The sequence below is a fragment of the Podarcis muralis genome, chromosome Z (assembly GCF_964188315.1).
Source record: "Podarcis muralis chromosome Z, rPodMur119.hap1.1, whole genome shotgun sequence".
Taxonomy (NCBI): domain Eukaryota; kingdom Metazoa; phylum Chordata; class Lepidosauria; order Squamata; family Lacertidae; genus Podarcis; species Podarcis muralis.
Window position 1 is genome coordinate 43,700,753 of NC_135673.1, and position 9,138 is coordinate 43,709,890.

The 9,138-nt window shown below is 41.7% G+C and overlaps 1 long non-coding RNA gene across 1 annotated transcript; it reads left to right on the forward strand.

Annotated features, from left to right (window-relative positions):
- Positions 1 to 3,783: 3,783 nt before the first annotated feature.
- LOC114589337 (uncharacterized) lies at positions 3,784 to 8,758 on the forward strand. Its single transcript, XR_003704640.2, has 4 exons — positions 3,784 to 4,037; positions 5,292 to 5,408; positions 5,931 to 6,030; positions 7,817 to 8,758. It is a non-coding gene; the product is annotated as an uncharacterized LOC114589337 (long non-coding RNA).
- The last annotated feature ends 380 nt before the right edge of the window (positions 8,759 to 9,138 follow it).

Sequence of the window (9,138 nt, forward strand, 5' to 3'; positions counted from 1 at the left end):
TGAATGCTGAACACACATGTCTTTGTCCTGACCTTCAACATGTGAGATATGTGTTTTAAGGACCCACCCTATTCCTATGGTTGTAATCTGTTTTAACTATTGGTAATTTTTGTAACCCACCCTGAATCCTGCTGGTAAAGGGTGGGTAATAAATTTAATTATTATGATATAAAGAGTTAAATAACCTATGAATGAATGAATGAAATATACTTATAGCCAAACTTTCCATTCTCAAGGTGGATTATATTTTATCTTTACAGCAACCCTGTTAGGCAGGTTAGGCTGAGAGGGAGAGAAGGAGTATCTCAAAATCACCCAGTGTGCTTCAAGGCTTAGTGGGGATCTGAACTTTGATCTCCCCATCCTAGTCTAAGCTGGGGATGAGGAACCAATGGTCCTCCAGATGCTGTTGGACTCCAGCTCCCATCATCCCTGACCATTGGCCATGTTGACTGAGGCTGACAGGAGTTGGAGACCAACAACCTCAGCAGAACCCTAGGTTTGCTACCCCTAGTCTAGACAGTGCACACTGTTTGTACATGCCTGTATAAACTGTGTATTTGTACAGAGGCTTCTTGAGGTGCATATATCTATCACAAATATCTTACTAAATAGAAAGTATACTATTAATCAAATTACAAACAGGAATTAACACATTTTTGTACACTGCTGTAACTGTCTCCATGGATAATTTATTTGCTAACAGTTCTGTGATGCAGCCAGATACCAAGAATCATTTAATCAGATCTGAAGTCTACTTCCCCTTTATAGATGTACATATAATTTGTATATCTAAACCTCTTTTTTCTCTCTGTGACACCCAAGCTGACATAAATTATCAGGTGGTCTCCCTTTGAGGGGCTTATGAAACCCAGACCTACTCAGCTTCAGCAAGGATTCCTGTATCATCTACTTTCAGAGCATGACCCAGAGAAGATGGGCTAAATGCCACAGACGCCTGTATTATTATTCTAACTGAGTTCCCATGGATGAGGATCTTAGATCTGCCAACATTCTGTCACTCGATTAAGTAGGAATGCTGTTAAGGCAATGGGAGTTTATCAGAGATGCAGGCTGTAACTTCGGTAAATCACTAGAAAATGGTGCCTGGTCCAACAGGATGCTATTGGGGGTCTTTGATGTTGGGAAACAGTGATATTTGTCAAGGGAGAGGTGCTTGGAATAGAAATCAACTGGACACATCACTAAAGCTGGGCAAGGAAGGGGCTTCTCTCTCTCTCTCTCTCTCTCTCTCTATATATATATATATATATATTTATTTACTTTACTCTCTATAATTTTGAAGGAGGGAGGAATAGTTCAAAGAAAAGTTAGATAATTTTCTGTCAGACATGAAACTAATAAGGGAGGCAATGTGGTGTAAGTGAGTAGGGTTGACAGACTAGGGCTTGAAAGTTTTGTTTTCAAATCTATGCTTACATGAAGTTTGTTGGGTAGCAGAAGAGGGCAGCTACTCTCATATGCAGCTTGCAGATGCTTCAAGGAGAACTGGATAGCCAAGGTAGGAAACAGGGTTCTGGACCAGATGGGATGTTGGTTTGATCCTTTGGGACTCATCTGATACTGTTGAGTCATTCAACCTGGTCCACTTTATAGAACCCTAGAATTATAGAGCTGGAAGGCACCACATGGGTAATCTAGTCCAACCCCCTGCAGTGCAGGAATCTTTTGCCCAATGTGGGGCTCAAACCCACAACCCTGAGATTAAGAGTCTCATGCTCTACCAACTGAGCTATCCCAGTACATTGTGGAACTGTTGTAAGAAAATCAAAATGGTTGCTGGATGGATAAAGAAATAAATCAGTCAATAAATCAAGAACACTTCCCTGCTTTGCTGAGACTAGGTAGTTCAGTTCTCCTCCAAATCTTCTTTTTGCTGGATAAGAGCAAATCCACACTTACCTTCACTCTGCATTTCTAGGCACAAGTCCAGGTCCTCCAGGTCTGTGTCCAAGTCTCTTCTCTTCTCTTCTCCCTGGTACTTTCACCACAAAAATCCACTCTTTACCACTGAATCAGAGCAACCAGCAAATCCATGGAAAACCCAAATTGCCGTTTGCTCCAATTTAGTGGGAAAGGACAGCATTTCTGGGGGAAAGTGGCAGAGAGCGGGGTGGGGAGGCAGTCAGACACGGACCAGGAAAGCATGGACATGTGCCTAGACAGCATGGGACAGAAGGTAAATGTGGATGAGTCCTAAGTTTGTAGCAATGGTGGCAGTGAAGAAGACTTATTTCTTCCACTATTGCCTCTGTGATGCACCACCCAGAAGCTTTCTCTAGAGTGGAAAATGTCTGTTGGGTGCAGATATGAAGGAGCAACATCTCAAAACCCTTGAGGCATAGTTCTGATACACCAGTTGTGAGCCTATCTAGGTTCCCTTCATCCTGATGAAGTTCCTTCAGAGTTTTTATTGCAGTCTCTCCCTTCTGCCTGGTGGATTCAATGAACCATCCCTCTTACTCTCCTTGGTGGCCACCTCCTGTGGAGATGCTGCTAGCTCTCCTGCTTGGCCTCTACAACATGTGCAGCCACAACTCACCATTGCAGAGGGACAAGCTCCTGCAGGGTCTTTGACCGTTTGGTAATGAACCTTTGTGGTCTGTATTTTCTAATCCTATTTTGCACTGGTGTACAGGTTCTATTTTTAATGTTGCTATTTTTAATTATTCTTAATAAATCTACCTCTTTAACACTGGTGTGATTTCTTGGTAAAAGTCTTGGATACTTGAGCCTCTTGTTCAAACTACTACTGAGTAATATTTTATGGGCTTGGAACTTGCGGAGACAGAGAGCCTCAAATTCTTGTCTTGTTCCTCAAATTTCAAGTGGTGTCTGGTATGAACTGGGACTCTCCTGGCTCAGGCTGGCTGGCCTTACAGAAGCGAAGGCATTATTTTACCTTGCAAACTTCTTTTTACCCCTTCTCATTAGGCACAATCTGGCCCAACAAGAATGGTCTCTCAGAGGTTTGGGGGCAGGTTCTTGGCAAGGCAACCCCTTTAAAAAAAGTCAAATTTAGCTCCTTTGGTCACAGAAAAGTATCATCTGTCCCTAATTTGCCTTGGGGGGGGGGGCAAAGCAAGTGGTGGCTTCACCACTCCATACATTTTTGGATGATACTGATCCATCTTATTCTCCATTCAGGCATAGGGGTGGAAACAGTTGCCCTGGTGGATTTCTTATGCTGGGGTGCACTGTAAAGGATTTAAAGATCACAGCCTTGCAGCCAGTTTACTGTGTCTGTGTGAATTGTCTCCTTTGTGTTGACATTTTTGGTCTGGTACTGCAATTCTGGGAATCTTACCAGTACGGACAAGCATAGAGCCAAATTGCAAATGCTTCTCTGTGAGATGTAGAGAAAATGCATTTGTGAAAGCAGATAAGCTCAACTCTCTCTCTCTCTCCCCCCCCCCCCCCCCCCCCGCTGTGCAATAAACCTTTGGGAGAGCTCATATCATATTTTGCTGAGAAACTATTTCAGTACAGCAAATGATCTAATGTAGCTTGAAGTATTTATAAATGAGCATAAATTAGATTATATTGTACCATCAAAAATACTTTTGCTTTCCTCACACATTAGGCCCAGGATGTATTTATTTATATCTAGATATATATTAGCACTGTTAATGGCATAACCTCAGGCAGGTTGGTGCAAAATTTAATTAGTGCTAAACTGCCTGACACAGCTGAAGCATAAAATTGGCTATTTTCAGGACTTTCCCATTTTAAAGCCTATTTATTGTCTGTTTACAGCTTCTGTTTCTTCTGATTGGCAGAATCATAATCAGGTGATCCAATTCAAAAGAGTCCTGACCTGCCGTGTCTGGCTTTGGATTCTACTGAAAGCTTGTTTGAGCTCAGAATCAGAGTTGCGAAGACACCATTCGAGAGTTGTCGGCACAATTCACTCCTGTGACTTCTGCAACAAATGAAAATGCCACTCAGTATATTTTTATGGTAACCTTCCAAGAAAATATCTAGCAACAGCATTCCGGTCAACGGATGATCTGCAGGTATGAATTAGGGATTGGAAAGAATGCCATTTTGCTTTCTCTTGGTTTCTCATTTTTCCACATTTCCACATCAGTTTGCAACTAAAAAATAAACTCCCAATGTGTGGCCAGTCAAATGTCCATGGGAAGTCTTCAGGTAGGACCTGAGCACTCTTGCCATTTGGGATTCCCAAGAACCGGTATTCAGAGGCAGTTACAGCTTTCTACAATTTTATTAACTATTTTTAGGGCCTTCTAACGGTTCCCTCATTGTGAGAAGTGAGGCTACAGGGAACCAGACAGAGGGCCTTCTCGGTAGTGGCGCCCGCCCTGTGGAACATCCTTCCATCAGATGTCAAAGAGATAAACAACTACCTGACATTCAGAAGACATCTTAAGGCAGCCCTGTTCAGGGAAGTTTTTAATATGTAACACTGTACTGTTTTTAACACTTGACTGGGAACCGCCCAGAGTGGCTGGGGAAACTCAGGCAGATGGGCGGGGTATAAATAAATTATTATTATTATTATTATTATTATTATTATTATTATTATTATTATTATTATTATCATTATTATTATTACTACTACTACTACTACTACTACTACAGGTATAGTCCACATTTCTTCAAAGGAGCTCCAGGTGGCTCTTTCCCTCCTCTGAGGGATAATCACTGGCCAAAGGTCACCCACTGACCTTCATGTCTGTGGAAGGAATTTGAACTTGGATCTCTCATGTCCTAGACCAGCACTCATTGATAGCATTATCCATGAATTTGTCTAATCCTCTGTTAATGTCATTCAAGTTGGTGGCCAACTTCAGCATTTACCTAAACTGAAAATTACAAGTTCATATTGCATTTTAGGAGAATTATGGGGTGAACTCTAGACCAAGATCTCACCCATCCATCCAGCAATTGGTTACCAGCAGCAGCCAGCCTCTGAAGCTGGTCCCATTGCTTATCTCCAGGAGATGGTACATCAGGCCAGAACTTTGTTGAAGAAGTCCAAAGTCTTTTGCAGCAAAATGAGCAGTAGGACCCAAATGCTTCAAGACTGGCTTACCACATTTTGAAGTGCAGTAATGCACATTATCATGTAAATAAGGCTTATGTGATATCATTAAGTCCAAAGGAGAAGGGGTATAAGAAAATTAATTACACCAATACACCACTGGGCATAGTTTCCTTTTCACAAACAATATATGAGGTGCTAAACCTGTTCCTGAAGATGGTTAAATGCTTTGCTATTTTAAAAAAAATGTGGTGTCCCCCAGGTGTTGCTGGACAGCAGGTGTCAACAGTCCCAGCCAACATAGCCAAAAGTCAGAAATGATGGGGATTGTAGTTCAACAACCCCTGGAGGGCAATGCATTGGCTACCATTTCCATAAGGTAAGAATGGGAAATATAAGTCCACCCTGGAGGCACAGTAGACTTAAATTACAAATGTTAAGAAGAGCCTTGAAGCAGATTACTTTGTCTCAAATATATTTTCTTGGTTTGTTGTTTCTTGCAATCTCCGATTTATCTTTTATTATCACACAGCTACCAATGGCTGAAAGGGTGAATCATTGCATCTATAAACCCTGCAGAAGTTCAGAACGCTGCCTTCTTTTCCATTCATCAGATAGGGAGAGAAGGAGATGCAGCTATAATTTTAAGCTACCAGAACACTGGGGCAAAATGAAGGTTCATTTCCTCCCCAAAAAGTTTTATTTTTGATGTTGGTACAGAAGCAACTCGGATTAGAGTCTCCAGCAATCATCTGACAGGAGTTTCGAAGCTGATGAATATCACTATTGAAATCCTGGTTTAATTTATTAATGATAGCAGTCATTTGTGCAATGCAGTGTGGGATAATATACTTTGGATGTGGTAATTTTCTTTCGTCTTGCCCCTCTCTTTTTACTGCAGAGTATCATTGTCCTCACAAACAGTGCCAATAAATAGTAAGTCTTCTTGATACTGGAAAGCCACTGGAAGTGGTGAAGGCTCATAAATAGAAATAAACCCGGTAAGCAAATTTACAGCCATCCTGGTCTGCAGTGCCTATGATCTACCACCAATTCTACATATATAGCCCAACTGGGTGAACAGTTCAAACTTACTTCAGCCGTGTTGATGGGTGAGTGTCCCCCATTGCATTGGAGAGATAGAGAAGCCCTGCATTGGACCTAGAACACCTCACCACTGCACTGCACTTTTCAGCAGCTGCTGCCAGGCTGTAGCCTAATGGTAGGGCAGGCCCTGTTGGCTGGTGCTGTAGTAAACAACTGCTGCTTTGTTGAATGTGCATTGAACCACGATGTCCAGACTGTAAAGTTCACTGATGGACAATTGGATCCTGTCAGATTTGATTTCTGCCTTGCTACTGTTCCTTTGTAATAAGCCTATACACCCTACTTCTTCCCACTTCCCAAACCTTACAATACATCACACCATTCTCTTACTGTGCAGCACCCACTCTACTCTACCTAAGTTTCAAAACCTATTAGTGTAGGGGCTGCTGTTTCATTCACACATGTGTTAAGGGGAATATGAGTTGAATGGTTTGGTTAATGTGCTTCTTGTGAACATTCACCAGGCCTTAGGGAGAATGTACAAATACAGTAATCCATTCACAAATTGGGAATTCTACACATTTATTGGTAAACATATATAACCTCCAACAGGCCTTTGGAAATATGCAGATATTGACTGGATTTTGTACATTCTCCAAAATATGCACAGTTCCGGAGGCCTCCCAGGAAATGTGCACAATTCTCTATTCATGAATGGATTATGTCCACATTCTCCATGAGATTTGGTGAACATTCAAATTGGCTGGTTGTTATGCACATTGACTACATGACATCCATTCTGCTTAATGCATGAATGCATGCATCCATGCATTAAAGAAAGAGAATTTCAAAAACCCACTGGGCTGATAGGGACAACAGAGAGTGTTTATTAGAGGGTGGGAAGCAGCTTGTAGAACACATTGAGCTTCATCAAAAGACCTCCAGGCCAGATGAAATGCAACCTTTTACTTTTAACTAGAAAGGCAAAGAATCTCATTAACACATCCTTCACCTTCCAGAGTGAGGAGGCCCCATAACTTCCCCCAGCTAGTGGACAGATGACACAATCATTCCTGCTGCCCCCCCCCCCAAAGAAGAAGTTCCTAAGCTGGGCACTCTTGTGTCCCCATTCAAAATGCCACTTCTTAGGAACCTTAGTGGTTGTGTGCTATCCTTCTGCAGAACAGGGACTGTTTTATTGTCACTATATCTGCCATTTTCATGATTTTCAGTCCTGGCTGATAATTTTTGAGAATCTGAAGATGTAGCTCCCTTGATGTTATTCATCTGCCTAAAATGTTATCTGAATTGCAGTTGTAGGTACATTCTAAATTGTTAGCAAAACAGCATACAGATGAAATGGACTGTTCCATTCTCTGGTCATTAGCTCCTTTTCAACTTTCTAGCAGATCAGTTTACCCATAATATCATATAGCACCTCTTCAAGATATAGGCACATGTCATTTCTATAAATATCCCCATTTGTGCATCCACTTTTTCCTGCACTTCAAATGCATTAAGCTTGGCTCTTTATTCAGAGCTTGCAAGTTAGAAATCTGTTCCATTTACAGTGAAAGTTCTAAAGCCTCCAACTATTAGAGCAATGTCCCCCAAATTTCTGGTTAAGAGTATTTTTCCCCCTCCCTTCTAGATGGAGATGAAGTTCACTTATGAAACCAACAGTGTTTCCTTTTCATGTGTAATGCTAGGCTTTTTACCCCCCACCCCTGTGTTTCCCAGTGAATTACTGATCCAGGCACAGCTCTTACTTGGAAGGATGGAAATATGCAGCAGTGACTCACACAGAGACGGGTGATGAGACTCCTCTGAGGACAGAAAACTCTACAGCTTTCTACATCAGAAAGTGACTAATTGCACCCAGTGAAGAACATTGCCACCCCAGTGGAAGTTGACTGGCAGGAAATGTGGACAACAAGATGAATCACACAGAAGCATAATGACAATATCCACTTTGGGTATGAACACAGGAAGCTGTCTTGTGTTGAGTCAGATTATCACTCCATCTAGCTCAGTATGGTCAACAGTCGGTAGCAATGGATTGCAAGGGTTTCAGACTAGCTAGAAATGTTGGGGCCTGCCCATGAGTTTGGAGTTCGCATCACCATACAATCCTTTCTTAACTTAAATTCCTTCACCCCTAGCTAATTATGCTGATATAAGACCAGCCACTGCTTCTTGCCTGTTCTGCTGTAGCTCACTCCTGATGTGGCTTATGTTACTTCTCATAATTCCTTCATTTGGCATAAATTATTTTGGGGGCATTGCTTGCCCAATCACTTATGTTTCCTTGCCCCCCTCCCAAACTCAACTCTCCCTAGACCAACTTTATTTCCTTTCTCTGTCTTTGCACTCTCCTACCACTGTCTCATGTTATCTTGCTCCCTTTCCCTTGCTTAATCACCCAATGACATTTAGAATGTGGCTCCTCTGCCTTCATCAAGCTGCTGGTCAGGCATCTCCACTTTTTCTGCAGTTTGGCTCCGACCCAGCAACCCAAGTCCTAAACAGGGATGGAAGGACCTGTTAATTTCAGTTTTCAATGTTTTTCATTTTTGTCAGTCTTAAATCCAGCTCTTCACAACTCATAGCATTTTGAATTTTAAAAAATCTGCATGAGAATTTTAGTGTGAATGTCTTTTAATAAACACATTTTTTAATACAGTTTGAACTGACACACATTTTTGCAAGGAATTTCCCCTAAATGCATTTTATGTTACTTTCACTGATACAGTGGTACCTCGGGTTACAGACGCTTCAGGTTACAGACTCTGCTAACCCACAAATAGTACCTTTGGTTAAGAACTTTGCTTCAGGATGAGAACAGAAATCATGCGGCAGCGGCGCAGCAGCAGTGGAGGCCCCATTAGCTAAAGTGGTGCTTCAGGTTAAGAACAGTTTCAAGTTAAGAATGGACCTCCAGAACGAATTAAGTTCGTAACCAGAGGTACCACTGTATATTCATTTTAATGCACACATTCTCTCAATGCATGGATTTTTTTGTACATATAAGTTGGCTGGACAACTACATAGAATCATAAAAT